Below are 17836 nucleotides of genomic sequence, written 5' to 3' on the forward strand. Positions count from 1 at the left end.
CCCTTTCATTAGTGTGTGTACTCCAGATAGAAATAAAAAAAAATTATGGAGTGGAGAAAGTGCAGAATTATAGTATGCAGTGGATGTTTATGCAGAGGATCTGAAACCATTACCAGTCCTTTGAGACAGTCCTGAGAGACTTGGATTCAACAACCTGAATATTGTGTCATGCAAATGAAACTGAATTGCTTCTGGGGAGAAGTAATGAAATGGGAAGATGAGTGTCTTCGTTACCATTTTCTATTTCAAAGAATAATCATGCCTTAAAGCTGCTGAGACCAGTTCCTCAGATACTTGTTTGTGGCTTGGGCTTCCAGACAAATCATGACATTTACAAGTGCTGTTTCATCCTTCCAAAGATGTTAGCCCAGCTGGCTGTCTATTCTGTTGTTAGCTGAGAGGTGAATATATAAATTTACCAAAACGTATATATTTCATAGGGACACATACTTAAAAAGAGATAGGGACTGGAATTAAAGTCTCAAAAGAGGAAATTAACTCACTTGCCCACTGACTCACCCTAGCCTAGCCTTGTTTGAGGTAGTCACATGATCCATTAATTTGAAATCTAATTATGCTCTACTACTAAGCACAAATGCAGGGAACTGCATGTACCCAAGGAGACATTTCAATGAGCTTTCCTCAGTGGAATGCCTGCAATACCTAATTTTAAATCAGGACCCAAGATTTTGCCTTCACTGAAATGAAGCTAATCTCTCCACAGTGAACAAAAAGAGCATTCCCTTAATTAGTGGTGTCTGTGTTGGGCCAGACACAAACATGAGAGAATTACATTCCAGTCCCAAGAATTACTCAAAATCTTCTTCTTATGTGTCTTGCCGAATTGGCAAATCTATGTTCTTATGTAATAAAAACCTCACTTAAAAAAAAAAAAAGTTGATATCTCAGTGTTTTAATTACATTAAATTTTTCGTTCTAGTTTATCCTTTGGACTTTAAAGCAGAGGGAAACAAGTCTAACAACAGAGAAACAGATCTGTGTAGTCTGTCTAAAATTCATCCCAACTTTTCTAAGATGGATTCACATGGGAAATCTTCCCTTGTTGAAGTCCTGTTTCTTTTTAAAAAAACCTGTTCTTATGGTGAAATTGCTACCCTTATATCACTAAAAAATACTATAGGTGCTGGATTAAATGTGCAGCTCACTGCAGCTGGGATTCAGCATGCACTAAGATGACCTCCTAAATCTCTGCATGATGAAAGATTTCATCTAAAAATTTGTCACCCATGGTTTTAGTCCTTCTGAAACCTTGAAAATCAAATTACGTTAAACAGAACATTTTAGTCTTATTATCACTGCCAGCATAAACAATTCAATCAAAATTATCACAGATAATAAAAATCAGCAAAGATCACAGGTTTTAAAATTACCTGATCACTAGAACAGGGAAATCACTATCAGTTTCTAAAAACAGCTGTGGATGGGCTGTGCTTTTATAACCCATTAAAAGGTATCTTAATTTGTACAGTTATCAGGGTTCCCCTATTTCACACTGGTGCTTCATAGGAGCTTTATCTGAACACAGTGTTCCATACCAGCAGCCCTGCAATCAGCAATAAAATATAATGAACCAGTGTTCACAGCACAGTGTGCTAGTTTTAGCAGCATGTCAGTCAATGGTTTTGTTAGTTTGGCCAGGAAAATTCCAACTTGCCTATAAATTCAAGTAGATAGAAAATACCTTTTTCTCCAAGCCTGTGCTGCAGATGTCATCTCTGGCTCTCACTATGTTTTTTCCCCAGACCAATTAAAGACAGCTTGTCATTATTGCTAAAGTATTCCTAAGTCCAGCTCCAGACACAGAAGGGAGTCATGGCTTTATGGTTTATTATGGAAATAGCTGGGTTTTCAATTCCATAGGCACCCAGAGCCAGTCAAATAAACGCTTCCCTTCTGCCACACACAGTTCTCCAGTTACATTGTTAGGTGCTTTCAGCTTCATTTGAAACATCAGGTACTGGTCATTGCTTAAAGCAAGATGCTGGATGTCATGGTTGTGTGACCGGATCCAATGTGGTAAAATCTCTCCCTGCAGGAAGCAGACATCTCTCTAGATAACTGCGGCTGCTGCCGTGCCGATCACACTGCGTGCAGGGCCGTGTCTGCAGGGAGAATTTATGGGCACATCCTGCAGGCAAGGGAGGCTGGAAAGCTGGGGGCAGAGCAGGCGGGCTGTGGAAACATCGTGGATGGCCAGCAGTCCCCATCGGGCTGTACCGCAGTAGAAAATGAGAGCGCGAGGGAGCTGCTGACAGCCCACACACTGGATGATGGGTTTCTTTCTGAAATGAGGAAAGTAAAACAACACTCAGCAGTGATGAAAAGATGTAAAAGAGCAGCCCTGAACTATCACTTCTTTCAGTGTTGCAGGGACTGGCTCTGTGCCCAAGGCAAAATTACATCTAAGCTTTCACATGCAGCTGAGCAGCTGAGAGGGAAATGGTGGTGTGTGCAGGGACTATCTGAGTTAAGTTCCCATTTCTAATTGAACCTAAAAGAAGCTGAAGATTCCAACCTAAGGACTCAGCCTAAATGTTATGAATGTCTTTTTTTTCAGTCTTGTGCAGCCAAATGTAGTGTTGTGAAGTGATACCAGAGTGTCCCTATAGGACATGTAAAAGTCCTTATTCAGGAAAGCTGCAGCTCTCAGAAACAGTTCCCCAGTGCTGTGCTCTCACATCTGCGCTCCACTAAAACCAAGGAACCTCTATAAACACTGATGCCCTCCCCAAAAAAGCAGCTGGTCTGTGCTATTCACCAAGAGGTATCACTAGAGTAGAGGTTTGTCTAGATTTAAATGTGGGGATCAATTGGTATTGCGAATATCTCAAGGTGTTTAAACACACAACTTTACTGAACTGAATAAAAGCATGACAAAGCCCTGCAATTCACAGCACACATTGATATATTTATTGAGATTAGTTTAAAAGAAAACTCTGTTACACACAGGTTATTTTATAACTGCCATCTGTCAAGGAATTCTATATTTTTCCACTAGAGCACTTGTACTGCCCACTCTCCAGGATGGGAAAAATGGAAGAAAATAATCTCTAGGTTGAGCCAGTAAGGCAGTTCCTCAACTGTCTCCCTGCATATGAGGGGACATATGAGTGAAGCTACAGATGGGCCAGCTCCAAGACGGCTATTTCATTTTTTAAATGATGAACAACAGATAACATTGCCAGCCATCTAAAGCCATGTTGTTAGCTGTTCTTTATGCTGAGTTAGAGTCACTGCCTGTGAAATCAGCTTGTCTGAGAATAATCAACATACTGTTCTCAACTATTTCTAGGGGAAACAGAGCTGGTTTTGTTTTCTGTCATTTCAAGTTTAATACTCTCTTCTTAATCTGAGTTTTAAAGGGTCTCACAGAAGTGTCAACTCTGTGTTGCTTGATGAAGGAATTTCATTAGTCTAAGGTGACATTTTAGGTTTTGTTTAAATCATTTCTAGTGTTATTGCTTCCTGCAGAGAAGGATTCTTTTAAATCACCAACACATTGCTGTGCACAGTAGAGACCTCCCTTGGCAGGATATGAAAGAAAAATCACGTACTGATAGCTATTCATACTCTAAAAGTGGGCAGAGAGTAATGAGGAAAAAGGCAGTCAGAGAAACTCTGAGCATGGACAATTTTTGCAGAAAGAGTAATTAGAGGACAAGGCATGTTCCAAAGTTGTTGACGAAAAGCTTTTCACATAAAGAAGCAATTAAAACTCCCGTGACCACAGTTCAAAAATAAATCTATGGCATTTCCTTCTGTACCACATTTAAAACTAAGTATGTATATGCATAAGGATAAAACATGAGTGAATGCATTGCAACTTCATTTGCATCAGCAACATCCTTTAAAAAGAATTAGAAATATTCAGCAAAATGTTATACAAGAATATATGTTATTCAAGAAATATGAATATGTTATACAAGAAATGCAGAAAACTGCCATAAAATTCTTAAGACCACAGCTGTCAAAGTCTGTCTCTATATTTCCCAATTTACCTAGCATTTCTAACAATTTACGCTAACCCCAGCTAGTCTGACTTCATTAAAATCAATGACCAGGTCCCAAATATTATGCCATTAATTGTTCTGAAGCTGACTCTTTGAAAGCAACTCAAATGCCTGAATATAACATGCTCAAAATATATTTTAAAGTTGGTTTATTGATGGTGGCTACAAATAAGGATTAAGCATTCAAAAAGACAGCAAGGTACAGAAATTATTGACAAAACTATTTTTTATATTTCCTAGTTCCCTATCTTTTCAGCTCAAAGACAAAGCATTTTTTAATTACTGTTCTCGTAGATCTCTCTAAAATGTAAGATCTTAAGATCTGTCTAAAATTTATTTTTTTCCTACATACAAAAATTAATTTTTGTTAATTAGAAAGACTTTGAAGAGCAATGTCAGTCTCAAGAATGAGATTATCAAAGCCATTTGACACATATTTAAATGTGTGCTCTTTATTTATTTATATTTTCCATTAAAGAAACAACTATTACAGGAATGTACTGTCAACAGAAAATTTAATTTAAACACTAGGGATTATTTGCCTCTTTTTCATTTTTTTTTTAACATTTTCCTGCAAAGCTCTGATCACAAATAACAGTATTATGTTGGCACATGAACTGCAGAAACAAAACCTTATTGGTATCTATTCATTGTCTGCGCTGCAGAGTGCAAAGCGCACATTCATTAGCTATAAAAATTCTGTCTGCTTTAATAATTTATGCTATTATTAGTAACACTGTGTGAGCAGGCATGCATCCCAGGATTCTCTACATACAAGGCAGAGTTCAAAATTCATGTATGTCCTGTGGTTAGGCTCTATTATTGCATGAAAAATAATAAATAAGCTTAACATTTAAAAATATGAATGTTTCTATATAGACTTCCTCAAATTCAGTGGCTGGTCTTTGTCCTTCCTCAGGATGCCTTAATCTTTTATTTTTAACAGAGTCATTCCTACTTTTCTATTTAGGTCATGATAATGAGTTACCTGCTTTGGTGAGTCATTGTGCTCATATTGACAATTCTTACAATTTATAATGAGGTATTATTTTAAAATGTCAAATTATTTTACCATCCTACACTCAGATATTATACTTTCTGCTCTTTAAAATGACTACTGGCCACAGGTATATATTGGAATTTTCTGCAGAAATTGCTACAGTCCATGTGTAAATATCCACTGCTTTTTGGTGGTTTTTTTTTTTTTTTTTTTTAATAAAATAAAGACAGATTTCCCTGAGAGTTAATGGTCACCTCCTAGATTTGATTTTATGCTTAGTGAGCTGAATAATAAGACTGGTCAGGAGTTTTACAAGACTTTTTTGTTTCTTTTACTGAATCCTTGGAAATAAAACAAATTTGTCAGAGCTTCCAGTGGAGTGGGAAGTCCAGAAAGAGTGTCAGCCCTGTTCAGCGATTTTATCTAAGACCATCTCTCTGCCCACTGTGGAATGAGGGACCTGGTGGTCCTGGGGCTTCTTCCTTTGGAGTTCTGGCTTAACCCAAATCTCCAAAATTCTTGTTGCCCATCTTTGCACCTAAGCTTATGTAAGAAAGAATACAGGTTTCCTGGGCAGCTCAGGAACCTTAATGTTTTAGTTATTTTTCTCACTTTAGTTTGTTTGAAACAGTATCTTAGACTTCCTAGTACACATGGAATTTCTGAAGTTTATTCTGCAATTCCTTTTTTTTCCTCTTATTATTTATTTTTGAGGTAAAGACTTTCATCATCCCTACAGTTTTGAGGTAAAGACATTCATCATCCTCTGCAGAAATCCTGTTCTTCCTACAAGGCACATGTAGGAAGAGCAGGATGGTGAGAGGATGGTAAGGACAATTCAGATAAATGCATTCTGTAATGCAGGGAAACAGCTGTGCAGAGGAGGATTGTGATGTGACAGTGGTTAACTCTACAGAAACAATCTTATAGCATCAGGAATTATTAGGGAAAAACCAGAAAACCTTGCCTTGCCATTCCCTCTTTAAATGTATTACTTCCACAAGGCTTTTGACACTGACCGCTGTAATATTGTCATAGGTAAACTCAGGAAGTGTGAGCTGGATTAATGGACAGTGAGATGGGTTGAGAACTGGCTGAGTGGCAGATCCCTGACGGGATCATGATCAGCAGCACAGGCCCATACCATACAGAGAGCTGTGCAACCCTTGAGAAGGGCCTGGACAGGCTGGAGAGACGGGCAGAGAGGGACCTTCTGCAATTCAACAAAGGCAGGTGCAGGTCCTGCTCCTGGGCAGGAACAGCCCCCTGCAGCAGCACAGGCTGGGGGCTGAGCTCTTGGAAAGCAGCTCTGTGGAGAAGGACCGGGGGTCCTGGTGGAAAACAAGCTGTCCATGAGCAGCAGTGGCCAAGAAGGCCAATGGGATCCTGGGGCACGCTAAGAAGAGCATTGCCAGCAGGCTGGGAGAGGTGATCCTGCTCATCAGCTCTATCCTGGTGAGGCCTCACCTGGAGCACTGTGTCCAGTTTTGCTGCATCTCTCTATACGAGCATTAGAAAATAAAAAAGCATATGCGTCATGACACAGAAATAAATATTTTTTCAGAAAGCAGATAGTTATCCAGAAATGGATGCTAGGTGAGATTTTGGAATACTAAACCAATAGAAGTAATAAATATAAATCTACTCCAGGCTCAGAAATTAATCTTAACTGGAAAGAGTTGGAGACTGACAAATACCTAGCTAGGAAGGAAGTAAAAACAGTTGACAAGCTCTAGGTCTTTGGCATGTTCATATAATTCCTTATAGAAAAAGAATACCTGGGCCAGTATTACCACCCTTATATTGAGGCATTCATCATGTTAAAAGCAGTTAGCCAGGTGACCTTGCATCAAAAACTGATGCAAGGAGACAAGCTAGCAGAATGACAAACTATCAAGAGTATCACAAAAATAACATCCCAACAAAGTTTTAAGTTGAAAGTACAAGAGAGTAAATTAATACATTATTGTTATTATTAGTTTTGTTTGTTTGTTTTTTTTGTTTTGTTCTTTTCCTGTAATGTTTCCTGTTTATCTACTGTGTGCCACTACAGGAAAAATATACTGAAATACATGGACCTTTGGTCTGAAAAGAAAGGAAAGACCTTTCTTGTGTTCCTGTTAGGTAGCTGGAGTCCAGAAATATTAACAACAACATGCTTTATAAGAAATATGTTGATCAAATGTTTTGAAGGACTAATTGTCCTGTGAGAGAGACCTTCTACAGAAATGAAAAAGGGGGTAGGACATTGATATGAGAAAAAAATGGAAAGAATAAACACAATACTGACTTTGTTAGACGTGGGGAGGTTTACAATTTTGCTTTTCTACATGAATTTGGGACCTAAATATGAAAACAAGTGAATGGCTAAAGCCCAAAAAAGAAAATGCAGAACACATCCCACAAAGTATGAATGATGTTCAAGAAAAAAAATCTCTTAAATACTTAGCATTGATGGCAGTTGGAGCCAAAAGAAGATAATTAACCCTGTCTTTATTGGATTGATATCTGCATTTGGAGTGGGATGTTTTAATGCTGTCAGTACCAGCTCGTTACATTTATGATTTCCTTAAGTCCACTATTTTAAAAAATAAGAATCACAATCTTCAGGATATCTCTTCTAATTCAAGCAGAGTATAAATTTGTTGAGTCAGTGGAAGTGTTTTCCAATAACAGTGCAAAATAATAAAAAATTCTACAGATGGGCTAGAAGTCTGAAAGAAAAATTCTATCAAGGATTTCCACTGGAACTCCTCTAGACAATACACCATGCTCTACCACATTACAAACAAAATACCAAAGTAATGACAAGATTCCTTACTATTTACCAGGAATGCAGACAGAAATACTTCATTTTCCTGGTTTTGAACAGCTTACATACTGCCAATGCTACGCAGTTAAATTAGATGAATAGAAAACAGTGAATTCCTTTCCCTACTAAGTGGGCTTCAAAGTTAACACTCACGACAAGAAAGCACAACAAACAGAAATATTTGACGCAAGAATGTTATAGACACATAAATTCCAACATGGGTGCACATTTGTGTGCACGCAAACAAATTCTTGTTTCTCATTCCCACTCCTTCTAGATTGTTTCTACCTCCTTAATCACTTTGGAAAAAAAAAATCACTCTTTGTACCTTGATTATGTATTTGGCCAAAATTTTGGTGCAGCAGTAGAATTTGATCAGTTTTTAGATCCTTATATAGTCACTGTAGCTATTAAAGAATTGACATGTTAATTGCCACTGCAACTTATTTTGCATGAAATATTAATTCTTTACTTATACCCCAGGATTCAGTATGGTAGGAACATCTTTCAAATGAAGAAGCTGAAATTGCAAAGCACAAATACAGAAGCAAAGAAAAACCTAAAGATATGGAGAGAAGCCAATCCCTGAAAATAATTCACTTTTTTCCCTTATCATTTATTTTTATTGCATGGCATAATGTGGCCTGCTCATAATCTCACAAGCCAAGATGAACCTTGATACATTCTTATTCCAAATTCCACATACTCAACACAGTTGAGGCAGTTTCTGATTGTCTGAAGGTGAACTTCCGTCTCTCTCCATCCCACTATGTCAGAATTTTGCTAGTAAATATTTTCTAGTAAATGGTCATGGGATTTTTGGTTTCAGTTGGGTTGGGCTTTTTTTCTCATTTTTGGTTTTTTACCTACTACTATTCATTAAAAAATGAGGAGCATTTTATGAGAGTGCTGCATAAGCACTAAACCATTAAATTTTGACTCAGTATTAGCTGTGGTGTTAGAGAAATCAATGATGTGGGAGCAAGGACACTTGCAAATATCTTTCTCGGATTCATCATAGACATAATCAAATGATAACTCAGTGGAAAACCTTGGTGTTTACATTCATTGAACTCAATGTCTTCTATGTTTTAGAGTTCAAAGTAATTTTAGTTTCATGCTCCAGAGTCATATAGGCATTTTTGTGCACTCACGTTTTAATTACATTGGTTTCTCCTCTTTTCTTTCTTGAAGATCTGTCACTAAGACTAAAATTGTTTTTCAAAGCACATCTAAGCAAGAAGGTGACTTTAGGGTTCATTATCTAATTGATCAAACAACCTGCTAATTAAATGTATCTGGGCCTAATCAAAGTAGAGACATAATGTAGCAACACAGTGAAACTGTTAGCAAGGTGTGTGAGGCTCGCACTATCAAGGCGAATGGAGCTCACTCTGCTGCTTAATTACATTAAAGCTAAGATTTTTCAGGGAGCCTAGCCGAGAGAATTGGCTGTGTATCTTACGTTGCCCTGGATATGTAAGACTGTGGTTTGGAAGTGCCTGAGTTTTAGCAATAAGCTCTGCTTCACATGACTGCTCTTGCCAAGCTTGCTCCGCTCCTACAGGCTTGACTCAGCACATTTGAGGCTAGTGTAAAATCTGGGCTGAATGACCTAAGTGAACGGGCTTCTTCATGGTTCCACAGTCAAAGCTGAACATATAGATCTGCTAGATCTCTAGTGTTCAATAAACACCCTTGTTTCTAGAGTTTAAAAGTAATGAGCTGCAATGAGATTTACACAAACTGCCTTGTGCCCTCCCTTAACTCTAAAGTCAGTAGTGTTTTCTTTTTCATTAAGGCCTATCCCCATTCTGAAATAAAAACAAATAGCTGACTAATCTCTATAAATCTGCTGATGGCAATGACTCACCTAAAAAGAAAAGGAGATTGGGGAATACTCCACACTTTTTCCTACTATAAGAAAAAACAGCAACTGTGTCCTTTGAGGACAGATTTAACAATCTAGATTGATAACATGGGTTGGAGACGCATTAAACATATTCTTAGATCTATCTAAATAATAGGTAGGTCTTACTGACTGAAGGCTGATCTATTCAATCAAGGCTAATGTATACTTTGCACTCAATGTTTATGAAAAGGTGAACTATATTTTTCATCATAGGTATTGCATTTATTGTAGTAACATCTGGAAATGCAAATCATGGTGGTAATGCTGAGAGAATCTTACCCCAAAATTAACCTTAAAAGTGAGGACAGAGGCAAAATTGTCTAATCCCATTAAAAAAAATCAAGAGCACATTTATGACCCAAGCTCTCCAGCATCAGTCTTCTGTTCGAACTTGTGGGCGAAACTCCAGTTGTTTAATGATGTGGATAAAAACTCTAAAGCATGGCTCTGCCTGGTGTCACTCCTGGTTAGTGACCAGTTGTACACTGCTGCAGTATACATTGCCCTGGAGCCAGCACAGTTTCCCCATTATTTTATAGAGTGGCATCTTCAAAATGGAAGAAATTAGCTGCTAATTATGATCATACACTGCTGCCAAACATCCCCTATTTTTTTGAGTATTTTCAAACTTCTCACTACCGTGAAAGATACATAGCAATAACCTCCAACAGAGAGAAATATCTTCTGCCAAAGAGGACATTTGCAGCCATTTGCCTGGGTAGGGTAGAAATCTCCAGTTATAATTCATATAAAAGTGTTTCCATAAGTCCAAGTATAATGGTTCTCACACTGTGCCTCTGAAGCCAAACCCAGAAAGAGATAATATGGTTTCATAAGCCTGAAATAAATAAAAGCAGATTCCAAAGTAAAGATCTAATGAAATTCACTTCAGTGTCAAGAGAATAGGAGTAAGGGTAGAAGAAAAAAAGAAAAATTAAAAGCCTATGTTTTTAAACAGATTTTGCAGCCAAGCCAGACTTCAGGAGCTCTACCTGTAATTATATTCACAAACATTGTTATTGTTCCTGGGAAGCATCAGCTAGTTTTAACCACCTTCCTTCTGAGATTAGTTCAATATGTTTACTACTAGCTCCCTGAACTTAACTGACATAGTCTGATTTGAATCTTAACCATTGTGGGTCTATGTAGCCACTATATCTGAGTTTCCTGTCAAATCCAAAGTAATTTCATAACCTCCAAAGGCTTTTACAGCAACAGAAATTACAACATAACCCTTTTAATTGAAAGCATTTTGGTAACCAATAAAAAAATTGATGGAAAGTTCATGTGCATGTCAGGAAGAAAGCATACACACATAGTAATATAAGTTTGAATATGTATATGAACTAAAATACGAAATTCCAGTTTTGTTATCAAAGAAATTTCATATCTGACTTTCAGTTTTCAGAGGCAGGAGGCCATTAATCATCAATGCTACCCAATTCCCAGCAGTCCTTGCAGTTCTTTAGTTCTTTAGCTTTACTTTTGAGTTATTTGTACAAGGAGATAAACCAACTGGTTTAGCAACCAAAAAAGTAAACAAAAAATCCCAAACCAATCACGCACACCCAAAACCCATATCTTAATAAGTATGTGCAAAAAAGCTTAAAACAAATGAAAATCTTGCAGTTTTTTTCTAGGTAATAGCCTAGCAAAAAGAAGCATTAGTTCAGAGACAGAAGTTGCCTGCTGTTTCAAAAGTTTAGTGCAACTAGAAATTTCACTACTAGATGGTGTCAAGGACACAGGTTTGGGGAAGGACCCTCATTGGGTAAACCTGCAAAGTTTTAGCATCTTTAGACTAGCAGAAGCTGAGGGGCCTGATGCAGATTCAGCCAAAGGACACTGAGAATTTATCTTTACTTCACAGTTAGGGCAGTCAAGGAAAATTCAAGGAATTGGAAGGGCGTGTAAAATAGACAGTAACACCAACACTAAGAGTCAAGCAACAGTCTTCACACCCTAGAATCTGAATTACTTCTTTAGCAAGACTGGCTTAACTTTCAAATGTTTTGCTATATATGAATCAGAGGAAACATATCTGTTTTTCTGAATTCTCTAGTGTGCTACTGTAGGCAATCAGCAACTTTTCTTGTTCCAAGAACCTCTTTTGCAATGTTTAAAATCTCAAGAGTTCATTAGAAAAAAACCAAAGAGAAAAATAATTTTTTCTCATTTTGATTACAAAGGATTGCCATTTTGGGGTTTCTATCTCCCTAGAGGCTTCTAGAGCTGAATTTTATGACTTTCCTTCCATAGATTTTGTAAGAGAAAAAAACATTTAATCATCAAGTACTCCATAAATATGGTACTCATAATATTAACTTATATAGAATGAGAAAGTTTCTTTTTAAAAAAGAGTTAATATAGACCCATGGCAATTAGCAAAAATGAAGTCTGAGCAGTTTCATTGAAGCCAAAAACTTACCAAAGTCATTGTCTAATTAAAATGACTTTTGATTTGACTTTTTCTAGACTTTCAATAATATACAGGAAATCAAGAAGGCAAGAGCAGGAGATTTGTTTCTTGCTCACACTCTATGTCTTTGCCAAAATGTCACCTTCCTTCTTGTTATGAAAAGAGATATCTAGCCCTGAAATTCTGTATTTATTAGATGTTACAGCATTCAAGCGAGCACAGGTATTTACTGCACCAACATGGCAAATTTTTAACAGCTGCAAGTACACAGAAAAAGTACATTTACAGGAGCAAGGCAACCCTCCTTATGCTCTGCTACTGAAATGTGGGCACTGCAGCAGAACATTAATCATCATATTTTTAAACATCTAGGGGACGTTACAAAGGAAAATAACAATAGGAGTTCCTGGAGGTTGGAGGGAACACCTAAGAGATGGAAATAACCCATTGTGATTTCAAAATTATTTACTTGGATGTTCTTTTGGAAGGGGTCATTGCCTCTCCTCTTTCTAGCCAAAGTGGACCTCAAGCAGGGAAAAGTGGGATGCTTTGGCACAGGCACATCAGTGGCAAAACAGGGAGAATTCAGATCTCTGAATTCAGCTTGATTACAGCTCAGTTTATTTCCTCTACAGCAGATTCATTATTTACTAAACGGGGAGTTGATTCATCCAGATCAGTGAGTACTTGGACTTGTCTTATTCCAGCAACCTGCATTTTACATTTCTTCACAGTTTGAAAAAATACAGTGCAAAATACTCAGCCAAATGAGAGCAGTTTTCTTTCCTTTCAAAAAGCAAATGATCCTCGCATGATTTGCAGTTGCTGTATTAATTATATTTAAAAAAAAATCTATTTACTTATGATTTTTCTAAGCTACTCCAAAAGTAAAACCATATAAATGTTGATTCAGTTTCAGTGCCCAAGAGAACTGCCCCCAAGGAATCCCAGTCACTGAATCACTTGAAAACGCCCTTGTAAATTAGCAAGCATTGCACAAACACTGCTGGCAAATTCAATCATTTCTGTGTCATGCTGCATTGTTATCTCCTGCTCACTTAGAGAGCTGAAGTTCATTCTGCCTTGATTCCATGTAGGCTAGTGAGATGATACGAACGACTTTGGTTAAGTAGCACTGACTCGATTAATATTTAAATACAGAGAATAATAAAACCAGAGCAGAAAGACTTAGAAATTAAACTACCAATTGCATGGTTGTTCTTCTTGTTCTCTGTTTCTTTAATATCCATCATTTCTTCAACAGTATTTTTCCATTTTAAATATTCCTTTGTATTTAATGTAGAGCTATTAGAAGAAAGAAATGCAAAAGATCAAGGTTCAAGCTACAGTATTTCTTATGTCTCTCAATCCCTATGGGCTCTCACAGAAGTTACCAGGGTCAGAATTTTGAAAACAGATGCTTTTGCCTAAGCCCAGACATCAGCACCTTTTAGAGATGCTGTTATATAAGCACTTTCAGAAATGAGAGCCTTGATACAATAAAATCAATCTCTTGGTTATTCTTTGAGTGATTGCTTCCTAAATTACAGGAAACTGAGAAAAATATTCAGAACTTTAATACCACATATATTCCTTCAACAAGAAAGGCAACAACATGTGAAACTATCATATGAACCCCATGTCAAACACAGTTCCTACCATACTCCTACTATAAAACTCCTGCAAGTAGCAATTTCTTAGTTGAGACTATATAGATAAAGGATAAAAATCTAGACTTTAGAATTTTTTCTCATCTGTTATAAAATGCTTCCTAAACTTTAGATTTCATGAATTCATACTTACTTTGATCATGTTATAAACTTATCTCAGAGTTTTATATAGTTACATAAGTAAATGTTTAAAATGATTGAGGTACTATTGCAAATTAAATATAAATACAGGAAAAAAAGACTATGTTCTGCTTGTTCTGAGTTTTTTTCCAAGATTAAGAGACAGTTCAAAATTTATTAAAAAAACCCAAACCTGCTACATGACTTTTCATCAGGGTTAAAAATATTAACTTTCAGTGGAGCAGCGAGGATATAATTAAAGTTTGCAGATGTTGTGTTTCCAATATTTGTAAAAGAGTGTGAAAGACATGAAGAATAATTCTTACTATAGCATTACAAGTGTATTTATTATTATCTGACAGTCTATTAATATTTTCCCCATTTTATTCCTTAAACTCAAATAATGCTAATATTGTTCTCAGGCATATTACAAAGGTTCTGCCTATTCTGTTCTTTTTGTTTTATAAACTCACATAAATTGATGTCAACTATATTTGTATAGATAAATATTATTTAATCCTTTTTTGACCAATAAATAGAAGTGATTAAGCGACAGTTGAGTAAAGAACTATCACCTCAGTTGTCTGCCCCTCATACAGCTACTATTCCAGCCTTAATGAAATCAGTCATCTTGCATTAGACATAACAGTGTCAGGCAAATTGTCAGTGATGCCAATAACTTGGCAATTTTCTGAAAAGCCAGTTCAGCTGTTAAATTGTCCGAGTTCTTAATTCTCATCAACTTGCTAGAGGAATAATTTGAAAATAAGGTGATCTAGAAGTCTAAATAAGAGATAAATAAAATGCAGTGTTTTGCTCTAACACAGGATGAGGATGCCTTGGATTCTTGGATCCTGATCATAAAAGTACTTAGTACAGCCACGTTCTTACTTATGTATGAGATGTACTTGCACTATGACATGAGATTCTTGTCACATACAAAACTGAAGTAGATTTTAATATAGAAAGGAAATTTGTTGCAGAAGTGCTCCCATATGTATCTCATGAAGTTTAACAAGGCCAAGTGGAAACTCCTGCACCTGGGTCAGGGCAACCCCTGGTGTCGATACATGCTGGGGGATGAAAGGATTGAGAGCAGCCCTACTGAGAAGGGCTGAGGCTACTGGTGGATGAAAAGCTGAACAAGACCCAGCAATGTGTGCCTGCATCCCAGAAAGCCAAATATATCCTGGGCTGCATCCAAAGCAAGGGCAAGGGAGGAGATTCTGCCCCTCTGCTCTGCTCTGGTGAGACCCCACCTGCAGTGCTGTTGGGTAATATTTTATGGTACCAAACAGTATTAATAATAGTCCACATGTTCAGGCCCCTTTAAGACTCTCAGTGCAGGATCTATCCCTCACCTGTAAACAGCACATTTTCACTGCATGCATCTAAACTGCAGACAAGGTTGAAAGGAAAATAATCTACATTTTTCAAAAGGCTTATCTTAGAATGAAGAACTCTGGTGATTCATATGGCGTATGAATAATAAATCTTTAAAATTCTCTTTGATACATCTATGCACAAGAAATAGTCATTACTTAGGAGTGCATCTGAGAAGTGAGAGAACTTAGTTATGACCCACAAAGGGAAGCTCTATGCATGGGGAGAGTAAAACAAAGTAGCATTCCCAAATCCACATGATATTGGGCTGAAACATAGGAAATAAAATAAACTTATTGCTATGACTATTGCATATTTATAAAGCACCTTATAAATGGGAACTTCAAAGGGTTTTTCAAAGGAATCATTAATTAGATCACAATAATCCAGTGAATTAAGCTTATGGTATTCATTTTAAACACCATTAAATTTAGGCAGCTTAAGTGACATACCCAAGAGTGTATATACAAAACAGTGGTAAATTAACAAATTGGGCCCCTCAATTCCCTTGAAGACTATGTGCTGAGACTTCAAATTTCTTATATGAACAAGACAGTAAGGAGACATATATGTTCTATCCATGAAAGAGAGTCTTGACCATTACAGATTTAAAAGTAAGTGCAATAAAGGTTCAAAACTCAGTGAGGAGCAATGAGCATACTAAGCCTGGAAAACATGGAAAATAAATAATAAGTTTTCCCTCTGAAGTGTGATTTCATTATCAACTGAGACAACAGCCTAACATGAACTGTCATTTTCATAGTAGAAATTTGCTAGATATCCACCTGATCACAAGAGGTAAAATGAGGTGGAGATGATAATTGAAATGCAAAACAGGCAGATAAAAAGATGGCATAGGTTGCAATCAATGGGGGATTTCAACAGCTGCCCAGACAAGTGCTGGAATCCATTACATTGGATTAAAAATGTCACCAGTGCAGTAAGCAGTCAGACTCAGTTTATAGTAGTTTGGAATAGAGAAGAGATCATGTTTCATTAGGATTATTCCTGTTTCCTGTTAACATAGTTCCCAGAATATCATGGAAGAAGTGATACAGAGATATAGTTCCAATTTTCGCAACTTGTCAGGTTTCTTCTATGCACGCACCACTGTCATTTTAAATACTTATATACAGCATATATTTCTGCTGCAGCTTTGCTTGCAGCAATGTAACTGCATCTCCCACACTAGATATATCACTTAAGAAAGCAGCTAAAATTTTAAAATTAAGAATCTCTAAAACTTGATTACCACAGAGCTCTTTAATAAACAATATAGATGCCTATCTTGTTTTCTTCTGCTTGTGATCTTTTCTCACTCTTTTCAATTCTAGATATTCACCATTGATCACTTGTTGCTTATTGTCCACACAAGTCTGGTCATAGTTCCTATTCAAAACACCACACTATTTAAAGACATGCATTAAAGCAAGCTACCACTAAGAAAATAATATCAAATCAAAGTTTCCACATTAGGTTTTCTTGTTTCATCCAAAAGAAAAAAAAAAGGCAAATCACAGTATCTTTAAATACTACCTATTATTTTTTTCATCATTCATCTTAGAGGCTCTAGCTCCCCGATAACCAGCTTTTTTCATATGAGGGTCATGAGTAAAGCAGCACTACTGATTAAGTTCTCAATTATGTATCTGTCCAGGTATTTTCTGAGCTCAGAGTGTAATAGGCACTATAACCAAAGAGAATGAAATGCATTTGCATGATTATTTGAAAAAAAATTTCTATAACCTTGGTTTCAAAATGCAGCTAGATTTTTCCTCTTACACTCATAATATGCCAAATATCTAAGCCTTCAGACATAAAGGTTATGATTGCAGCACTATGCTAGAGGTCCAAATAATGGAAAATACTGGTCACCCCAAAAGCCTCACAACTTGGAACAGAACATAAAAGTACTTAGATCCTCACAGTATCAGTTATTACTTGAAGTGGTACAATAAAACTTCTGGGAATGCTCTGGGGCTCATAAAAAACAGGTATTTAACAAAAAAGCACATAAACTGTAGTCAAAAGAGGAGGGATGTATTGGAGTGGTACAATGTCCTGCAGGAGCTGACTTTGGTCTAAGGTTTGACCTTTCTGTCTGATTTTCTTGGGCTTCACTCCTGTTCCCTTTATGCTATATTGGAACACTTTCCACATCATATGGATTGTAGTTGCCAAAATTGTAAAATTCATTCGTTATGTGAACATATTATATGAATGAACACAATGACAGAAAAGAAACCAGGAAATAAAAAATAAGAAAAAAGAATCCCTTGTATTCTTTAGAATGGAGAAGGCAAATACTGCATGATTGAAATAATTTCAAATTATAGTCATATCATGTAAGTATCAAATTTTACCCTGCTATAAACTTGAAAAAAAAACAAAACAAACAACAGTAAATTATTTTAAAAAATCAGAAAATTATTTTATTTCATCATACCAACCCCACATGCTGGTATTGAGGAATGTCTTGCAGCACCTGT

General features: G+C 36.7%; 1 protein-coding gene across 9 annotated transcripts in view; it reads right to left on the minus strand.

Annotated features, from left to right (window-relative positions):
• The window catches only part of LRRC4C (leucine rich repeat containing 4C), a 484097-nt gene that overhangs the window by 22519 nt on the left and 443742 nt on the right, over positions 1-17836 (minus strand). For 2 of the 9 annotated variants that reach the window (XM_036385100.2, XM_036385098.2), the window contains exon 7: positions 1703-2303. The exons of the other annotated variants lie outside the window; for them this stretch is intronic. The gene's annotated coding sequence lies outside the window, so the exon portion shown is untranslated. The remainder of the gene's footprint in view (positions 1-1702; positions 2304-17836) is intronic. 9 annotated transcript variants of the gene reach the window in all.

The sequence above is a fragment of the Molothrus ater genome, chromosome 6 (assembly GCF_012460135.2).
Source record: "Molothrus ater isolate BHLD 08-10-18 breed brown headed cowbird chromosome 6, BPBGC_Mater_1.1, whole genome shotgun sequence".
Lineage (NCBI taxonomy): Eukaryota > Metazoa > Chordata > Aves > Passeriformes > Icteridae > Molothrus > Molothrus ater.